Source organism: Schistocerca gregaria, chromosome X (assembly GCF_023897955.1).
Source record: "Schistocerca gregaria isolate iqSchGreg1 chromosome X, iqSchGreg1.2, whole genome shotgun sequence".
Lineage (NCBI taxonomy): Eukaryota > Metazoa > Arthropoda > Insecta > Orthoptera > Acrididae > Schistocerca > Schistocerca gregaria.
Genome location: NC_064931.1, coordinates 177,306,238 through 177,326,592, shown reverse-complemented (window position 1 = coordinate 177,326,592; position 20,355 = coordinate 177,306,238). Strand labels below are relative to the sequence as shown.

The window sequence follows — 20,355 nt, the reverse complement described above, 5'->3', positions numbered from 1 at the left end:
CCAAAATAACTTGCCTATGAGTTAGAGACTTGAAACTTTCAATATAGCTCAGAACAGGATGATAATGCAATATTAACTCGTTGTCTTTTCTGGTGTGTGGCTATAGGTGCTTTGTGTACCAGTGTTTCTCTCCCCCTTTCAAGTACCAGTCGCGAATGTTTCGTGATAAGAACGATTGCTAGTAATTCTCCGTACGAGAATCCCTCTAATTAACGCTTCACGGTCTTTTTATGAGACAATCGTAGGAGGAAGCAATATGTTGGTTGGCTCAGGTGAACAGAAACTGAAAAAAACCTGAAATTTACACATGTCTCTGTTTAATCTCGTCAAAATGTCTGAACTCAAGTGAAAAAATTCACACACATACAAGACTATGAAAATAAAGAAATCTTCTTACTATAACATGTTTTTAAAACGGATCAAAAAGTATAAAGTAATTTCTCCTAGCCCCATACAGATTCCTAACCCCATACAGAAAGTCCTGAAAATTTGTGTTAGTGAATTATTAATAATTATGACATGTTATATTCAAGTTCATTCACTGTATTAAGGGCAAAAATGTATAATAATAATTTCTCCTCAATCCATACAGATTCCTAACCTCATACACATATTCATGAAATACATGCTTGTGATTTCTTTAATAGCTATGGTAACACTTGAAAAATTTAAAGCGAAAAACGTGAGCAAGAAATGTAGGGAGTAGATGTCATGGAGAAAAATTATACATCAGTTCATATCATTTGCAGTGCAATAAAACTGTTAGTGACATATGTGAACTATCCATGCATCAATTATCTATTGCATGCACCCCACGTTTTTCGATTTAAATTTTACAAGTGTTACCATAGCTATTAAAAAAATCACAAGCATGTATTTCATGAATATATGTATGAGGTTAGGAATCTGTATGGATTGAGGAGAAATTATTATTATACATTTTTGCTCTTAATACAGTGAATGAACTTGAATATAACATGATTATTTAATTTTACCCTTTTAATTTTTCTTCTTCTTTTTCTATTCCCAAAACTTTTCCATTCTTTGACTATGTTCGCGTCTCCTTTGTTCTCTCCATATTTTCCCCGGTGTCTTCCTTTCTTTTACTTAAAATTTCTTAATAACAGAATCTTCCGTCGGTTCTTGGTAGAACAACACTATAATAAATGAAAAGCACCAGTTTGCTTTTGTTCTACAATATGTCTGAAGATGGCCTTGTAAGCCGAAAACCGGTTTACAATAAAAGTAATGTTGTACAACAAAAGCAAACTGGGGCTTTTCATTTATTAGAATATCGTATTCATAATTTTGTTCCTGAATTTGTCTCGTTCATCTATTATTTCTTTACTGACTCCTGCTTGTTTTAGGTCTTCTCCTATTTCATGAAACCAGTTGGTTATTTTGATTGAGCTGTTGACTACATCAAAAATCCTCTTTGTGACTCTGGTGTTGTTCATTCTGTGTATGTGCCCAAAGAATATTAACCGACATTTTCTGATTATGTCTGTTAGTCTGTCTGTATGTTCGCACAGTCCTTTGGTTGACCTCTTCATCCATACACCATCTCTACATACTGCTCCAAAAATTTTTTGAAGGATATTACGTTCTATCTTTTCTGTCTATGTGATGCCTGAAGCTCCGATTGTGGTCGTTTCTGATGAATAGAGGGCTTCTGGTGGTACAGCTGTGTTGTAGTGCTTGAGTTTCGCCTGTCTTGAGATGCCTCTTTTATTGTAGAGCGTCCATGTAAGTTTTTACGCTTTCTATAGTGTTTCTGTTTGTTCTGTATTGGATGCCTTGTATGATCCTCCTATTTGTATGTATTCTCCAAGATACTTGAAATTTTCACTCTGTTAATCAATCCGTATTTTGTGTACATGACTTGTGTATTCTTCTTTCTTTCCATATATTGTGTTTTCTCGTACGGTATCTGTAACCCCGTTTTAGCAGAGACTTCATGTAAATATTCCAGGTCTTCTTGCGTTTCTTCTTTGTTGCTGCTGAGTATTGCCAAATCATGTGCAAATGCTAGGCATTTTATGATCTAGGAAAAATCATTTAATACTTTTTGGTCCTTTTTAAAAATGTACTACATTTAATTGTTTTGTATTTAAATAATAAGTTTGACTTCCGAGCACGTAATTCATGAATTATCTGCAAGCAAGGTACGCCCCTGGCATCATTGTGATATGATTTAAGAGGATTTTACAGATGGGAAATTCTCTCCAGTTTGACGTTTTGCATCTGATCTCAGTTTTTACAAACGTTGTTAAGACGACAAAATTTTTCTGTTGCTTATACATGTCGCGCACGTAAAACGAAACAATTTATAGTTTGATTTTAAATGAAGACAATATGTAAAATGAGTCTCTTCGTGATAGAAACATACACAGTCTCCTGTTAACCTTGCATCATTGTCACGCATTTGGAAACAAAGGGGCTGTACAAACATTATTTCTTTTACGAGGAACATACGTAACCTTAAGGAATGAAGACTACGGTACCAAACTTTTCAGCATATTTTAGCGTCATCTACAGCTACATTGAAGCAGTGCTTTCTGCTCACTTTCAAAAGGATAAACGTTGAAAATACTGAGTAAAAAAAATGGCTCTGAGCACTATGGGACTCGACTTCTAAGGTCATCAGTCCCCTAGAACTTAGAACTACTTAAACCTAACTAACCTAAGGACATCACACACATCCATGCCCGAGGCAGGATTCGAACCTGCGACCGTAGCGGTAGCGCGGTTCCAGACTGTAGCGCCTTTTAACCGCTCGGCCACCCCGGCCGGCAAAATACTGAGTCGATGACTGCTAATGGTTATTGGTAAGAATCAACTAAGAGCTTATTGCAATCCCAGATTTTGAACTGCGAGTTATGTAAGGGATTATTCGCGCTATGTGACGTTTAGTTAACAGAATATATTAACAGAAAAAAGCAGACTGAAACACCACTGGTGAGTAAATCTGAAACATTTGCTGTTTCGAATGGAGATTTTGCATGTGCTGCTGATAAATGTGAGGTGCCAACATTAGCGCTGGAACCCGTCAAGTGGTTGCAGTTATGAGTATAAAGGAAGGACGTTAGCTACAAGTCTCTGAGAAGACCAAGGTAACACTTAGAGGCAAGGATCTTAATTCGCCTGTCCTCCGTTTGTGGTTGTCCCGATCAAAATGCCTTTCTTATCTCACTTCATCGACTTACACTTACCTCGATTTAGGTCTTAATGAAGGCTATGATTCACTCGCTTTTATGAGAAGAAATTTGCGTCTACGACTCACTCTTTGCAGCAGGATATAAGAAACTTAAAACATTGCTAAGAACTTGTCTACTTATCTTGATAATGTTTCTTTTAATTTTTCTTAATGACTCTTTGGAAAATGAATGTAGTCTTCCTTATATAACTACATTAGCGTTTTGCATGTGATCCCATTGCTACTGATATAAACATGAGAACTCGTTCCGCGGTGCAAATTCGGTACGAGAAGCAATTTAAAATAATCAATGGTTGAAATTTTGTTTGCGTATCACGGAAAGGGAAGGTCTACTTGTATATATATATATATATATTTGGACATTCAGCCGCAAAAATGATCTGTGATAAATGAAACGTTGTGTCTTTGTAAGCCCTCAGGGATGTAAGCCATTTTTCGTATTGTTACCATTTGTCAGTTCAACACCCCATAAAAATTCGAAACTTACGACTGAGTATTCATAACTTTTTTATCGTGTGAAAAAGGAAATATCAAGTCGCAACTGTATGTATGTTACCTTGGGAACAAGCGATGGACGTATTCTCTAAACTGGTAGGACAACAGTTTCTCTAAACTGGTAGGACAACATATGGTAAAAGAGTAATCAGCTGTTTGGTTAAACTCTCCGTCATGGTGTCTATCATTATAGGCGGGTCTCAGTTAGATGATGAAGAGGAGATATTCTGAGATGTTCATTTTTGATGGACCCGCGTCACAATTCACTTGAAGTGATTTGAAAGCTCATGCTACATCTGAATCACACTGGTTGACCATGATTACAAATACGTTTCCTTCAAATTATGCGGTTTTGTCTCTTGATTGTATCAAAGTGGATAGTACTGGAAACTGTTGTTGGAGCGCAATTCAAACCTCAAATAATCTATTTTTACATATAACTGATCAATGATATACATATACTCAATAATTCCTAATTACGGGTTCTTCGTTTGTGATTTATCCGAAAGAATAATTGGTTTTGGATTGCAGAAAACACTGGCCATGTTTTCTGGCAGATGAAATCGATTTACCGATTTCGTATTTTTTTCTTGTTCCTTTTGCCTTCATTGCTGTTCTGTTATGGTTAAGTGACTTATTTACAGTATCAAATCAGCATACATTTTTGTTGGATTATTTTCAAAACAGCCCAAACATTGGTTCTCGATTTGATTTTTGGTTAGCCATCAACACATGCGACATTCATCTTGTACAAAGCTTTCTTATGATTAATTCTTTAAGTAAAATGTTCTGTACTCTTTCTTCGGATATTCTGAAGCGTCAGTTGTATTGCTGACTTCAACTGTTCATTATCCAAAACCATATGACGCACTTTCTCGAATTATCATCTGAATTTGAAGTTTTGGAACGTTTTTACGTGCATCACCTTCAAGATAAGTAGAGCGATGTTAGATTTATCTACTCATTTCCAAACTATTTAAAATGAGAGAATTAACTCTCTATTAACTTTCACCAACCATGCATGAATTTTCATGAGCAAAAATCGTCCAAGGGACAGCATTTTATGACATACTACTACTACTAATACTACTATTACTATTACTTTAATAGTAGTGTAAACAGACCTATTCCCTAGATCAAGTTGACACTTACCTTACGATAGTGCTGAACATGCATGAATACAACTAAAGTTGCGTTTAATTGTTACTGGGCGGAGTTCTTATCATCCCGCCCGCATTCGTATCTTACAGACAGTGTGCTGATAAATTATAAGAAATTCAGACAGAAACAGATGGGCTCAGGTAGTCATTTCCAGCACGCAACACATGCGACAGGCAGGGAGCCGAAATTATAGTTACGAATTAATGTCAACGTTGCACCAAAGGTGCCCTGCATTGTAGTAGGATAAATGTAGAGTTCATAGTAAACTATTAGCATACCCTAGCTTTGCAGCGAGGGAGCAACTAATATAATGTACGTTTTGCGTGCAGGCCATTGGTCTGCAACTACCGAGGTCAGCGCTGAATTCCGGGACGCCTCCGCGAACAAGGCTTGCCCTGGACGCCGCACGCCGCCAAATCTGACGCTACATTCACCATGGTGAGTCAAACATACCTTTCTTCATCGATGATCTAAATATGTCCCCTCCAGGTGAACAGAATTATTTTACTCGTTAACTAAGATGATAAGCAAACCGGAGGCATCTCGCGAATACCTTGTGACTCACCCTTTGCCCCAGCTAATTGCTAGAAGTAGACTCCACAAATTTCTTCAGGTATGGCACATCCAGTTTATGCCACTCATTGATGATTAAATCAAGAAAAGTTACCAAAGGATCTACGAGGGGAGTTCAATAAGTAATGCAACACATGTCTTTTCTAGGCCAATTTCAGTTGAAAAAAGCGGAATTTGGTGTGCGACGTCGTGGAATAATCTTGCTTCAGCCTCTATAGTTTCACACGAACTTCCGACAGGTGGCGGCGCTAGACATAGTCTCCAAACTGGCATCTATGGCGGAGGTACGTTAGAAACAGAGAATTCTGTCATTGAGTTCCTTTTGGCGGAAAACCAGAGCATCGCAGATATTCATAGGCGCTTGCAGAGTGTCTACGGAGACCTGTAGAGAATAAAAACACCAGGAATCATTCCGCGAGGCGTCTGTCATCATATCAGCGAGATCGCGCAAACCTGTCTGATCTCCCGCGTGCCGGTCAGCCGCACACAGCTGCGACTCCTGCAATCTTGAAACGTCTGGACATTCTCATTCGAGGAGATCGACGGGTCACAATCAAACACGTCGTTTCACAACTGGACGTCTCTGTTGGTAGTGCTGACACAATCGTCTACCAGTTGGGGAACTCAAAGGTGTGTGTCTGCTGGGTTCGTCGCCGCTTAACGGAAGACCATAAAGAGCAACGAAGGACAATCTGTGCGGAATTGCTTGCGCGTTACGAGGCTGATTGTGATAATTTTTTTGTCGAACATCGTCACAGGCTATGAAACATGGGTTCATCACTTCGAACCGGAAGCAAAGCAGCAATCCACGGAGTGACGCCACACCAACTCTCCTCCGAAGAATAGTTCAAAGCCACCCTAACAGCCGGTGAGGTCATGGCGACTGTCTCCTGGGACTCTGAAGGGGTTATTCTGTTTGATGTCCTCCCTAACTGTGCAACGATCAACTCTACAGTGTATTGTGCTACTCTTAGGACACCGAAGAAGCTACATCAGAGTGTTCGTCGCCACAAAAATGCAGACGAACTTCTCCTTCTCCATAACAAGCAAGACCTCAAACAAGTCCGCGCACCCGAGGGGAGATCACAAAACTTCGTTGGACTGTTCTTCCTCTTCCACTGCACAGCTCGTATCTCGCACCTTCCAACTTCCATCTGTCTGGCAAAAAGAACGATGTACTTCGCGGGAAGCAGTAATGGGGAGGTTTTTGATGCAACAAGAAGTTGCCTCCGATGTCGACCAGGCATACAGGCTCTCCCAGTAAGGCGGCGTAAGGCCGTCGAATTGAACGGAGATTATGTTGAAAAATAGGCAAAAGTGTGGGGAATAAGGTAGTGTATTGGAATACTGAATAAAATCAACCTGCTTTCAGAAATAAATGTGTTATATTACTTATTGAACGTTGCTGCGTTTCATCCACATTTCCATACAGTCCAGCAGTTGGTATTGTGAAGATGGGTTATTTAGTGGGCGCTCTAAGGGCGGTTGTTGTTGTTGTTGTGGTCTTCAATCCAGATACTGGTTTGATGCAGCTCTCCATTCTACTCTATCCTGTTCAAGCTTCTTCATCTCCGAGTACCTAGTGCAATCTACATCCTTCTGAATCTGCTTAGTGTATTCATCTCTTGGTCTCCCTCTGCGATTTTTACCCTCCACACTACCCTCCAATACTAAACTGGTGATCCCTTGATGCCTCAAAACATGTTCTACCAACCGATCCCCTCTTCTAGTCAAGTTGAGCTACAAACTTATCTTCTGCCCAAGTCTGTTCAATATCTCTTCGTTAGTTATGTGATCTGCCCATATAATCTGCAGGATTCTTCTGTAGCACCACATTTCGAAAGGTTCTATTCTCTTCTTGTCCAAACTATTTATCGTTCATGTTTCACTCCCATATATGGCTCCACTCCATACAAATACTTTCAGAAACGACTTCCTGTTGTGTACATAGTTCCGCGTAGTCAACGCGTACACAACTTTCCCACTAGAGCGCGCCCCGCTAAGCACAACAGCGCAGTCGCAGCGCTCGTCCGTCTCCGCACTACGAGATGGCGCTGTCATAGAGACTGACCAAATTCTGCTTCCGCCGATCCGCGTATTAATATGTAACGCAGCCAATGAGATTGGTGCTAACGTAGAACCTTTTCTCCTCGCGGATCACACTCGCGCAGTGATACCTGAACGCGCGAGGTATTATAACGAGTGTACAGACCTCCGATTAGTCAGTCTGCATTAGTCAAGTTTCAGTATGCGCATAATAATATTGCCATATTCCTGTACTTAGCCATGAACATAAATGAATAGACACTTAGTCAAGTATCAGAGATATGTGAGAATAAGATTAACGTACCAAGACCAAAGGAACTTCAGACTGTCAAATAGCATCCAGAACCAAGTTATTTTTATGCTTCTTATTATTTTAATAAATGTGTGTGAAAATTAATCAAGTTCTGTTTAACGTGGTCACCGTCAATCTGCTACTCTAAGCGAGCAAGTGGCATTTCTATCGTCTGACCTAACGGCAGAAGATAAACACGCCACGATAAGACCACGAGGCATATTGCTGACACTCGCCTACTTCGTTAGAGCGACAAGTCAAATAATCTGATGGTGTGTGTACCGAAGGTCTTACAGTACGCACACCACACTTCCTGACAGTTAAATCTATACTCGATGTTAACAAATTTCTCTTCTTTACAAACGCTTTCCTTGCCATCGCCAGTCTACATTTTACATACTCTCCACATCGACCATTATCAGTTATTTTGCTCCCCAAGTAGCAAACCTCATCTACCACTTTAAGTGTCTCATTTCCCAATCTAATTCCCTCAGCATCACCCGACTTAATTCAACTACATTCCGTTATCCTCGTTTTGCCGTTGTTGATGTTCATCTTATATCCTCCTTTCAAGACACTGTCCATTCCGTTCAACTGCTCTTCCAGGTCCTTTGCTGTCTCTGACAGAATTACAATGTCATCGACGAACCTCAAAATTTTTATTTATTCTCCATGGATTTTAATTCCTACTCCGAATTTTTCTTTTGTTTCCTTTACTGCTTGCTCAATATACAGATTGAATAACATCGGGGATAGGCTACAACCCTGTCTGACTCCATTCCCAGCCACTACTTCCCTTTCATACCCCTCGACTCTTGTAACTGCCATCTGGTTTCTGTACAAATTGTAAATAGCCTTTCGCTCCCTGTATTTTACCCCTGCCACCTTCAGAATTTGAAAGAGAGTATTCCAGTCAACATTGCCAAAAGCTTTCTCTAAGTCTACAAATGCTAGAAAAGTAGGTTTGTCTTTCCTTAATCTAGCTTCTATGATAAGTCGTAGGGTCGGTATTGCCTCAAGTGTTCCAACATTTCTACGGAACCCAAACTGATTTTCCCCGAGGTCAGCTTCTACTAGTTTTTCCACAGGGAATACTGTACCACTCGCAGCCATACAATGAGATGTAAAAAACAATTTTTTCTTTTCTTAAATCTCTGACAGGGAAATAACAGGTAAAAAAATGCTCGTAGGAGCTTAATCATTTAATATTTCTTCCAGTATTTGTACACTCTGATATTCGCAGTTCCATGGATTACACGAGATTCTGAGTGTGAAAAACAACAAGGAACTTCTACTAATATCGTAGCAGTTTGTACAAGCTGGCCAGTTTTCTTAGATGACGTCCGAAATCTTAAGAGCGTTGAAAATGTGTAATGGACGGGAAAAAATAAAGGGGTAAACACACACACATATGTCCGCTTTGTCGCTATTCATATACGTAACTGGAATCAATATTTATTCGAATCAGAGACCGTGCAACAGGAACAGCTGGTCTTATCCTATGCACATTCAGTTTATTCAACAAGATGTCTTAAGAATGAGAACGTTATCGTTAAGCTGCTAATAAAAGAAAGAAAGTGAAATCAACTCAATATTTACGAATAATGCACACATGTAAATATGATTTTTAAGCTGTACATTCATTGAACACAGGAAAAATCATCATTTTTTACATTAACTCAAACGAATCACCTGTATGTAGGACACGGTTAATGAAAGGATCGTCGCATGCCCGATTGCCTAACGTACACTCCTGGAAATTGAAATAAGAGCACCGTGAATTCATTGTCCCAGGAAGGGGAAACTTTATTGACACATTCCTGGGGTCAGATACATCACATGATCACACTGACAGAACCACAGGCACATAGACACAGGCAACAGAGCATGCACAATGTCGGCACTAGTACAGTGTATATCCACCTTTCGCAGCAATGCAGGCTGCTATTCTCCCATGGAGACGATCGTAGAGATGCTGGATGTAGTCCTGTGGAACGGCTTGCCATGCCATTTCCACCTGGCGCCTCAGTTGGACCAGCGTTCGTGCTGGACGTGCAGACCGCGTGAGACGACGCTTCATCCAGTCCCAAACATGCTCAATGGGGGACAGATCCGGAGATCTTGCTGGCCAGGGTAGTTGACTTACACCTTCTAGAGCACGTTGGGTGGCACGGGATACATGCGGACGTGCATTGTCCTGTTGGAACAGCTAGTTCCCTTGCCGGTCTAGGAATGGTAGAACGATGGGTTCGATGACGGTTTGGATGTACCGTGCACTATTCAGTGTCCCCTCGACGATCACCAGAGGTGTACGGCCAGTGTAGGAGATCGCTCCCCACACCATGATGCCGAGTGTTGGCCCTGTGTGCCTCGGTCGTATGCAGTCCTGATTGTGGCGCTCACCTGCACGGCGCCAAACACGCATACGACCATCAATGGCACCAAGGCAGAAGCGACTCTCATCGCTCAAGACGACATGTCCCCATTCGTCCCTCCATTCACGCCTGTCGCGACACCACTGGAGGCGGGCTGCACGATGTTGGGGCGTGAGCGGAAGACGGCCTAACGGTGTGCGGGACCGTAGCCCAGCTTCATGGAGACGGTTGCGAATGGTCCTCGCCGATACCCCAGGAGCAACAGTGTCCCTAATTTGCTGGGAAGTGGCGGTGCGGTCCCCTACGGCACTGCGTAGCATCCTACGGTCTTGGCGTGCATCCGTGCGTCGCTTCGGTCCGGTCCCAGGTCGACGGGCACTTGCACCTTCCGCCGACCACTGGCGACAACATCGATGTACTGTGGAGACCTCACGCCCCACGTGTTGAGCAATTCGGCGGTACGTCCACCCGGCCTCCCGCATGCCCACTATACGCCCTCGCTCAAAGTCCGTCAACTGCACATACGGTTCACGTCCACGCTGTCGCGGCATGCTGCCAGTGTTAAAGACTGCGATGGAGCTCCGTATGCCACGGCAAACTGGCTGACACTGACGGCGGCGGTGCACAAATGCTGCGCAGCTAGCGCCATTCGACGGCCACCACCGCGGTTCCTGGTGTGTCCGCTGTGCCGTGCGTGTGATCATTGCTTGTACAGCCCTCTCGCAGTGTCCGGAGCAAGCAAGTATGGTGGGTCTGACACACCGGTGTCAATGTGTTCTTTTTTCCATTTCCAGGAGTGTATTTTTAGGAGCTATGACTCATGTTATTGTATTAAGTGAATATTGGAATTTTGCAGTAGGATAAAGAGTACTGTACAAGTATCATTTTGGCTTTCAACCTACATACCCGAACCCTCGTGGCTGGTTTCACGAAGAAACGCCAGACTGAAGCGCCTCGAACCGCTCGGCCACACCGGCCGGCCCACAATAAGGATCACGTAGTCCACAGCTCTCATAGTGACTTCAGTTACAACAGGTTTCACGAAAGCCCAGGTAAATGTCCTCCATAGCGTAATACTGTCCCCAGATGCGTGAGTCCGTGGCGCAGTGCATATTTCGAGCAGCCGTTCAGCTGAATGAAGGTGCCTCCACACAGGATCATCGACCTGATGTACGAAGAAATGTGATTCATCTGAGCAGGTGACACTTCTCCATTGATCCACGATGCAATCTCGATGATTCTGGGCTCGTTACAATCGTAATTGACTCTGTCATTAGGTTAACATGGGAACACGTAGGGTTCGTCTGCTGTTAAGCCTCATGTTCAACAATGAGCGCTGAACTGTGTGCTTCGAAAAACACGTGTCTTTACCAGCAAAGTACTCTGTCATCAAATCTGCCACACATCACCGCCAATCCTGCTTTACAGAGGGGGAAAGCTTCCGACCTCCACGTTTTATGACGAGTCGTGGATGTCCAACACCTTGTCGCCTACTCGTGACGTCATCGGCCTTTAACCACTTTCCATAGACGCATACGACAGCAGCGCATAAACATCCCATCAGCTTCGCCGCTTTCGAGATGCTTGTTACCAGTCACTGGGCCATAACAATTTGCCCTCTCTCAAAGACACTTATGTCCATGGATTTCCCCAGTTGTGGCGCATATCGTCACTAGAACGATTCACCTTTCGTCTCTGTTCCACTGACATGCTTTTCTTACAGTGTCACGTGCCCACTCGTGTTTTATGGAAGCTGTTACTAGTCGTTCAGACTTCTTATTTCCTTGTCATATATTTTCTCGTACTGTGGATACGGTCAGCGGCCAGCATCGGTTACAGTGCATTGAGATTTAATTGCACCAAAAAGGATCTGAATCTAATCCCATTGAAAGCCGTTGTCTGGGGACGAAGAATACAGCGGATGTTCGTGACGGTCCGCTGGGGTCGGCCACGGGATTCGGTACGAACGTTGTCAGCCAATGATGTTATGGCTGTCTTGTTGGAAGATTTATAGTGAGGGATTTATCCTATCTCGGTAAAAACATGTCACACAGAAAGGCAGATATCTTCGTAAAATACTGAGTTGTATTTACAGGTTATTGATAGGTTTCTCACTGTTCACTCTTGCTGCTGTCTCCAGAAATTCTATTGTACAAAACACTTTGTCAGCACAAACAGCTTCGAGAACGGATTATTACAAAATAGAGAAAAGTAGTTCTCATACTTCAAGTTTTCTAAGCAGTTCCAACCCACTCGAGTACAACGCACAGAACGTTCGTACACCCATGTGAAACTGTTCTTTAGGATGCTCTTCAACCCGCCGGTCACATTCTCACCTTACTAGTTTTGGCGAATCATCAGAGACCCGTTCTGCACTTTGTCGACAACACCAAGCCTTGTTTTGATGATTTTTACAGAAAAGTATTGTCCGCGTTTTTAATTTTCCATTAAATCACGGCAAGGGTCCACTCATCATCATTCTTCTTTAGGAGTAAAGGTGTACCAGTCAAACTTTGCAAGCACTTTCGTCTTCTTAACAACATTCTAGTGAATGTCTTGAACACTTGATTTAGAGAAACTGAGTTCGTTTCTCCGCTGCGATTTGTGACACAATAACGTTGGAACACTGCTGCTGCACGTCAACTACCTAACGTTGCTTGCTCATAACTGACTGCCTGAATGCACATTTACTGTTTACAGTTGTTAGTTCAAACTGCTACCGTGGTTACTGGGCTGACGTCGCTTATACGGCAGGAATAAAATAAGTCTCGGAACATTTTGGACGGAAGATATAAAGGAGACGCACAGGGAAGTAAAGCAAGCAAGGAAACCAAATATGCAGCTAAGTTACAGACTGCAATTTTCGTTTGCAGCCGTTTGTTGCAACAGGCAATTGAAGCAGCAGAGCAATATAACAACAGTGAACGCAAGGCAAGTGACCAAGTTCGTACGATGTTTGCTTTTTTGGGGTAGTAACGTTCCTGTAAACAATATGTGTAAAGCACGTTCTTATTTCGATCCGTGTATCCTCTATGAAGAAATCTACAAAATAAAGATAAACAGACATTCGTAGCTTATTGCGTTACGTAAGTACATATTTTTATCCTTTACTTCTGCTGACTTGGCCGGCCAGTGTGGCCGAGCGGTTCTAGGCGCTTCAGTCTGGAACCGCGCGACCTCTACGGTCGCAGGTTCGAATCCTGCCTCAGGCATGGATGTGCGTGATGTCCTTAGGTTAGTTAGGTTTAAGTAGTTCTAAGTTCTAGGGGACTGATGACCTCAGATGTTAAGTCCCATAGTGATCAGTGCCATTTGAACTATTTTTTCTGCTCTCTTGATAAGAGTAAACTTTTACGAATTAAGTTGCCAGCGTTTATATATTTTATTTTATCGTTACATATTTATGTATATTTCACTCTAAATATATGTTTTTACATATTTTAAGTGCATGCTACATAAAATTACATAGCGTATTTTTTTACTCCACTTCATGTTTTCCATCTTCAGGAGGCAATTCCCTTAAACAAATATCCGATTCCTACCTACCATAAAAGCTGTACACAGGAAATGACGTACCTCTCAAAATCACGTTTTGGCGCAATCAAACGCGGTTATTTGCACTTTGAATTTTCTGGTTAAATATAGGAGTTTCAGAAGTTCAGAATTTTAGTTCTCAACATCAAAGCAGATGCAATGACCATACTGGGTGCAGCATTCTAAAAACCATTAATGTGTGTAGCATTGCTCTTTGTGTGCTGTCGAGACTGACAGTGCGGAAAACAAAAGAGGCGGCCCGAAGTTTTCTATCTACTAGCGACTTCTACCGACTGAGAATGAGGGAGTGCATGCGCCATGAAAAGTTTGCGAAATAGTACGTCTTTAAAGTTCACGCCGTGTATGTCAGTGATTCTCCCTGTCGCATCAGAATCATCACCTAGGGTTTCGATGGTCGACGACTTCACTACTGATGGAGAGATTGTCCTACGTCGCGAGTGCAATATACAGATCGGGTGCTGTATGAATTCTCAACTTCAGCAACATATAGTTATTCATGCGAACACAAAAAACTAAACAGATCAATCGTGTAGCAAATGTTATTGTTGCAGATGGAAAACGCTCCAAACTGTATAAATGAATTTTTCCATTATATGTTCTACGCTATTGCTGCTGTGAACATTCCGTGGGACAAACGTAGGAGCCTGAATATCGCTCATTTCTACAAAAGTATTATTGGCAACGGATTCCTTATGAATGAACATTAAGGAAAAGTTATTTAGATTTTTGCTACCAGGAGGCTCTGAAATGAGTGCAATGCTATATAAATAACCACCACAATTGAACAGCCATTGACGAAGCAACGGACGTATGAGGACATTTCATTGGCAATCTCATTGTTGGAAAACTTGATGCAGAACAGACTTCAAAGCCGTTCGCGAAGTGTTTGAACGCACAAATCATTGAGCGGTAGCTCGCTTTGTGAATTACAGTATCCCAGTGGTGTGGCCTGAGGTAATTCAAGGCGAAAAAGTTGTTATGTATTCGAATGCTCGGGCCTGTTGGCTGAAGGTGGCAATGACACATGTGTATTTTGTCCGCATTGAATTTACCTCACCTGTCTGTCCCAAGCACTGCAACGTATCACCATATAGGTGTGCGGCAGCTACCCCCAATGTAAATAAAATGATTTCAGACGCCAAGAAAATGTTTTTCAAAGCCCCTTATGGGGTATCTTACTATATAGGGTGTTAAAAAGTATTCCATATTTTGAGAGGTGGCAGCACGGACGAAAACAAGACAAAAATGTCCGGTAAACACCTAAAATGCATACCTTAAGAGCTTTGAGAATTTTTGCAACTCTGCTGCATGATATTTTCTATTATGAACGATATACAGAATGCAGTAAACACCTCTTAGCGCTGTTATGATACACTGTATTCACAGTTCTGGGTGTTTACAGCACATACATTAGTTCCAGTGGATCCAGTTTGTGTTTCGATAGGTTTGTGAGACGCTTTTACATTGTAGTTTTATCCTTGCGCTTACCAGGATTATGGAAACCTATTATTCCACACGGGAAACGACAGAATGACATCCTAATCTAATCTGATCATGTATATCATTTCCGTGGAATAATAGGCTCCCTGCGAGGTGGAAAGATAAATCTGCAATGGGAAGCATTTCACAAACTTATGTAAACACATAGAAATAACGTACGCTCTGCACTTGCTCAGAACTGTGAATACGGTTTACAGTACGACACTAACTGCTGTTTGCTGCACTGACTCCATAGGCAATAAGAGAGAAATGTGTCATTTGTTTACTGCACTCTTAGCTCGTTCGTAATAGCAATTAGCTTGCTGTGGAGAAGATGAGTTTCACACAAGCGAAGACGGACAAGTGCTCATAACTCTTAAGGTATGAATTTTAGGCCCCATGTTTACTGGACATTTTTGTCTTGTTTTGGACCACACTAGCACCTCTCAAAGTATGGAACTGCTGCTGAAGCTAGTGTTGATAGCTGAGTCCGTCCTAAAGATGTGGCATACATCGACTGAAGTCACTGGTTTTTATAATGAACATTTTCAATCCGTGATATTCGTGTTTGATTCGTGTCTGACAGAATCTTCAGTTTTAGTAGTACGAGAGGCACAAAATGGTTTCACTGAACCTAAAATCGAAAATGCTCTGACGTACGTATATAGGCACTTGGGACTCTTTACTATTAGCATTATAGAATTTGAATTTGTCGGGCTGCCTTTGCAGAAAGCGTTAGAAGCTTTTGAGAAAGTCAAATGCTCGCTGACTGACATTAGAGGTGATATTGGACAGAATGTAGTGAGGAATACAGTGTAACACCAATATGAAAAAAAAAAAAATGGTTCAAATGGCTCTGAGCACTATGGGACTCAACTGCTGTGGTCATCAGTCCCCTAGAACTACTTAAACCTAACTAACCTAAGGACGTCACACACATCCATGCGACCGTAGCAGTCGCACGGTTCCGGACTGCGCGCCTGGAACCGCGAGACCACTGCGGCCAACACCAATATCGAATGTAATTAGTTTATACTGTGCAATTACGTGTATGTGACTATGAAGTGTGTATAATATAAAAGGTGTAGGGAACCCCCTCCGCTACAGAAGTGGTTTGGTGCGCGTTAAAGGTGGATTTGGTGGTCGATCTCGGCAGCTACGGGGTGAGCACGCTACGCACTCAATGGCTAGCCGTTGTACGGTTAATATCGAGGGGCCAAGTGAGGCCGTTGAAAGTCAATTTATATTGAAATTGCCTCGTATGACGTATGGTGCTCTTGGTATTATGGAATGGCTCTAAAACGAGGATAACACGTCGCCAAGAAGACTTTATAAACAGCATTCAACATCAAGAGTGTGAGACCAGATGGCCGGCACGTTCTTGCCACCAGTATTGCGCCACTGCCTCGCCAACTTTAGGAACTCAGATATGTATCATAGTATGGACCTGTATGAAACTTCCTGGCAGATTGAAACTGTGTGCCGGACCGAGACTCGAACTCGGGACCTTTGCCTTTCGCGGGCAAGTGCTCTACCATCTGAGCTACCCAACCACGACTCACGCCCCGTCCTCGCAGCTTCACTTCTACCAGTACCTCGTCTCCTACCTTCCAAACTTCGCAGAAGCTCTCCTGCAAGACATGAATGGATGCAGATGATCAGATATGATGCTTACGTATGTTTCACCTGTCAGATTCATATATAGACATATCAGGAGTCCCATATCATTCTAAATGCACACCAGCTTGAAAAGTCCCCTGCTGACATGCAGGGTCCATGGATTCATGATGTCTCCATACCCGTACACGTCCATCCGCTCGATACGATTTGAATTGAGACTCGACTGACCAGGCAACATATTTCCAGTCATCAGCAGTCCAGTGTTGGTGTTGACAGGTCCAGGAGAATCGTAAAGCTTTGTGTCGTGCAGTCATCAAGGGTACACGAGTGAGCCTTCAGCTACGAAATCCCATATCGATGATGTTTCGTTCAACGATTCGCGCACTGACACTTGTTGATGACCCAGCTTTGAAATCTGCAGCAATTTTCGGAAAGGTTGCACTTATGTCACCTTGAGCAATTCTCTTCATTCGTCGTTGGTCCCGTTCTTTCAGTATCTTTTTCCTGTGATGTCGGAGATTTGATGTTTTACCGTTTCCTGATATTCGCGGTACACTCGTGAAATGGTCTTACAGGAAAATCCCCACTCCATCGCTACCACGGAGATGCTGTGTCCCATCGCTCGTGCGCCGACTGTTACACTACGTTCAAACTCAATTAAATCTTGATAACCTGCCATTGTAGCAGCAATAACCGATCTAACAATAGCGCCAGACACTTGCTGTCTTATATAGGCTTTGCTGACCGCAGCGCAATATTCTGCATGTTTATATATCTCTGTATTTGAATACGCATGCCTATACCAGTTTCTTCGGTGCTTCAGTGTATTACTCTAAGTGGAACGTGGTACCATCGATTCACCCCAGAAAGGGTACAGCAGTCTAAATGATCGGTGAAAGCCACTGTTTCTGCATGAAGAAGGCAAAGTTAATTTGATTTGCTGGAAATGTTATGGTCAGTATTTTTCGGGAGGCAGAGTGGTGTCTTTTACTGTTGACCTCGTAAAAGATATAACCACAGATGCCGACTACCACAAAGTTTTTGTAATTAAATTAATCAGGTACTTCATGAGAAGAGACCTATCCGCAAGGGAGAATTATGAGGGAACTCACCTGCCCACAACGGAGTTCGACAACACAAAAATTCAGACGTTTGAAGCAAGTTATCATCGGAACATATTCCCTGTTCAACAGATTTGGTGCCTTGAGGCTTCTGATTATTCCCACATTTAAATTAGTGACTGAAATTTGTTTCCAGCGTAATGAAGAGCTTATGGCAGCCATAGACAGGTATCTTGCAGATCTGTAATAATTCCACATCTGGGATATACCGGGTGATCAAAAAGTCAGTATAAATTTGAAAACTGAATAAATCACGGAATAATGTAGATAGAGAGGTACAAATTGTCACACATGCTTGCAATGACATGGGGTTTTATTATTAGAACCAAAAAAAATACAAAGTTCAAAAAATGTCCGACAGATGGCGCTTCATCTGATCAGAATAGCAATAATTAGCATAACAAAGTAAGACAAAGCAAAGATGATGTTCTTTACAGGAAATGTTCAATATGTCCACCATTATTCCTCAACAATAGCTGTAGTCGAGGAATAATGTTGTGAACAGCATTTTAAAGCATGTCCGGAGTTATGGTTAGGCATTGGCGTCGGCTGTTGTCTTTCAGCATCCCTAGAGATGTCGGTCGATCACGATACACTTGCGACTTCAGGTAACTTCAAAACCAATAATCGCACGGACTGAGGTCTGGAGACCTGGGAGGCCAAGCATGACGAAAGTGGCGGCTGAGCACACGATCATCACCAGACGACACCATCTGTCGGACATTTTGTGAATTTTTTTTTTGGTTCTAATAAAACCCCATGTCATTCCAAGCATGTGTGTCAGTTTTTACCTCTATATCTACATTATTCCGAGGTTTATTAAGTTTTCAAATTTCTTCTGACTTTTTGATCACCTGGAGGTTAACTGGGCATGCACTGAAAAATCAGAGTCTTTTTGACGTCTTTTATTTCCTGTACCCCGCGTACACATTTATAGGGAAGCATAGAGAAAATATCAGTCTGTCTTCGCACACTGTATTTCTTTTCCTCAACTAGTATGGTAGTTCCGATATGTCCAAGACAGTAATTTATTTTCACCCGCATATGAATTAGCATTTTCTGGGCTGTCTTCGCTGGTATATTATTTATTACTGTACATGAAAATAACTCCTGTTTTCTATTGTCAAAGCCATGAGGTATCTATTTTGCAGCTCTTCATAGCGCTCAACCGCGCGACTACTACGGTCGCAGGTTCGAATCCTGCCTAGGGCATGGATGTGTGTGATGTCCTTAGGTTAGTTAGGTTTAAATAGTTCTAAGTTCTAGGGGACTGATGACCACAGATGTTAAGTCCCATAGTGCTCAGAGCCATTTGAACCATTTGAACCATAGCACTCGACAACTCGTATTTTCATATGCTATGTGTGTGTCCTAGGACGAATATAAGGAGTGTGACGAGTTTTAACTTACCTATACTCGGAATATCTTTTTGTCAAGATACTCACCTTTTTACTCAACTAGTCTGCTGTATCAAGTGATATGTAGCAACAGCAGTAGATCATAATAAAAATGTTAATTAGAAAGATTGGAGTAATCTCATTTGACAGAGAGATGCAGAAAATATTTTCACGAGTAGAAGAAATTATTTGAACGATGGACTACAATACCAACAATATCTACATCTACAGTTCTACTCCACCAGACATCTGACGATGGGTACTTCTGGTACCTTTAAGTGCTCCCTGCTTCCCCGTTCCGTTTGCGAATGGCCGGTGGGAAGAATGACTGTCGGTAAACCTCTAATTGCTCGAATTATCTCGTCATGGTCATTTCGCGATACGTTTGTGGGAGAAAGTCATATATTTTCCGACTCTTCCCGGAAAGCACTCCCTCCAGCTTTCAATAGTAAGCCTCTCCCTGAGGCGGCCGCAGTGGCCGAGCGGTTCTAGACGCTTCAGTCTGGAACCGTGCGATCGCTACGGTCGCGGGTTCGAATCCTGCCTTGGGCATGGATGTGCGTGATGTCCTTAGGTTAGACAGGTTTAAGTAGTTCTAAGTTCTAGGGGACTGATGACCTCAGATGTTAAGTCCCATAGTGCCCAAAGCCATTTGAACCTTTCCCTGATGCTCAACGCCTCTCATGTAGCGTGAGCATGTCTGTAACGGTCTCGCGACGACTAAACGGACCAACGACTAAAGGCGTTGCTCTTCGTTGGATGTTTTCTGTCACTTCCATTTATTAGTATTTTTGTATATTTCAAATGGTTCAAATGGCTCTGAGCACTATGCGACTTAACTTCTGAGGTCATCAGCCGCCTAGAACTTAGAACTAATTAAACCTAAGTAACCTAAGGACATCACACACATCCATGCCCGAGGCAGGATTCAAACCTGCGACCGTAGCGTGTATATTTCTTATCAGATGGCAAGATATTCTATATGCGCAGCAGCCCCCTTCCACTACCAGAAGGCAAAGCTGAA

The 20,355-nt window shown here is 42.3% G+C and overlaps 1 protein-coding gene across 6 annotated transcripts in view; it reads left to right on the top strand.

Annotated features, from left to right (window-relative positions):
• LOC126298847 (nuclear factor 1 X-type) overlaps window positions 1–20,355 on the top strand; it is a 1,745,828-nt gene that overhangs the window by 327,961 nt on the left and 1,397,512 nt on the right. For all 6 annotated transcript variants that reach the window (XM_049990351.1, XM_049990348.1, XM_049990347.1 and 3 more), the window contains exon 3: window positions 5,203–5,311. The gene's annotated coding sequence lies outside the window, so the exon portion shown is untranslated. The remainder of the gene's footprint in view (window positions 1–5,202; window positions 5,312–20,355) is intronic.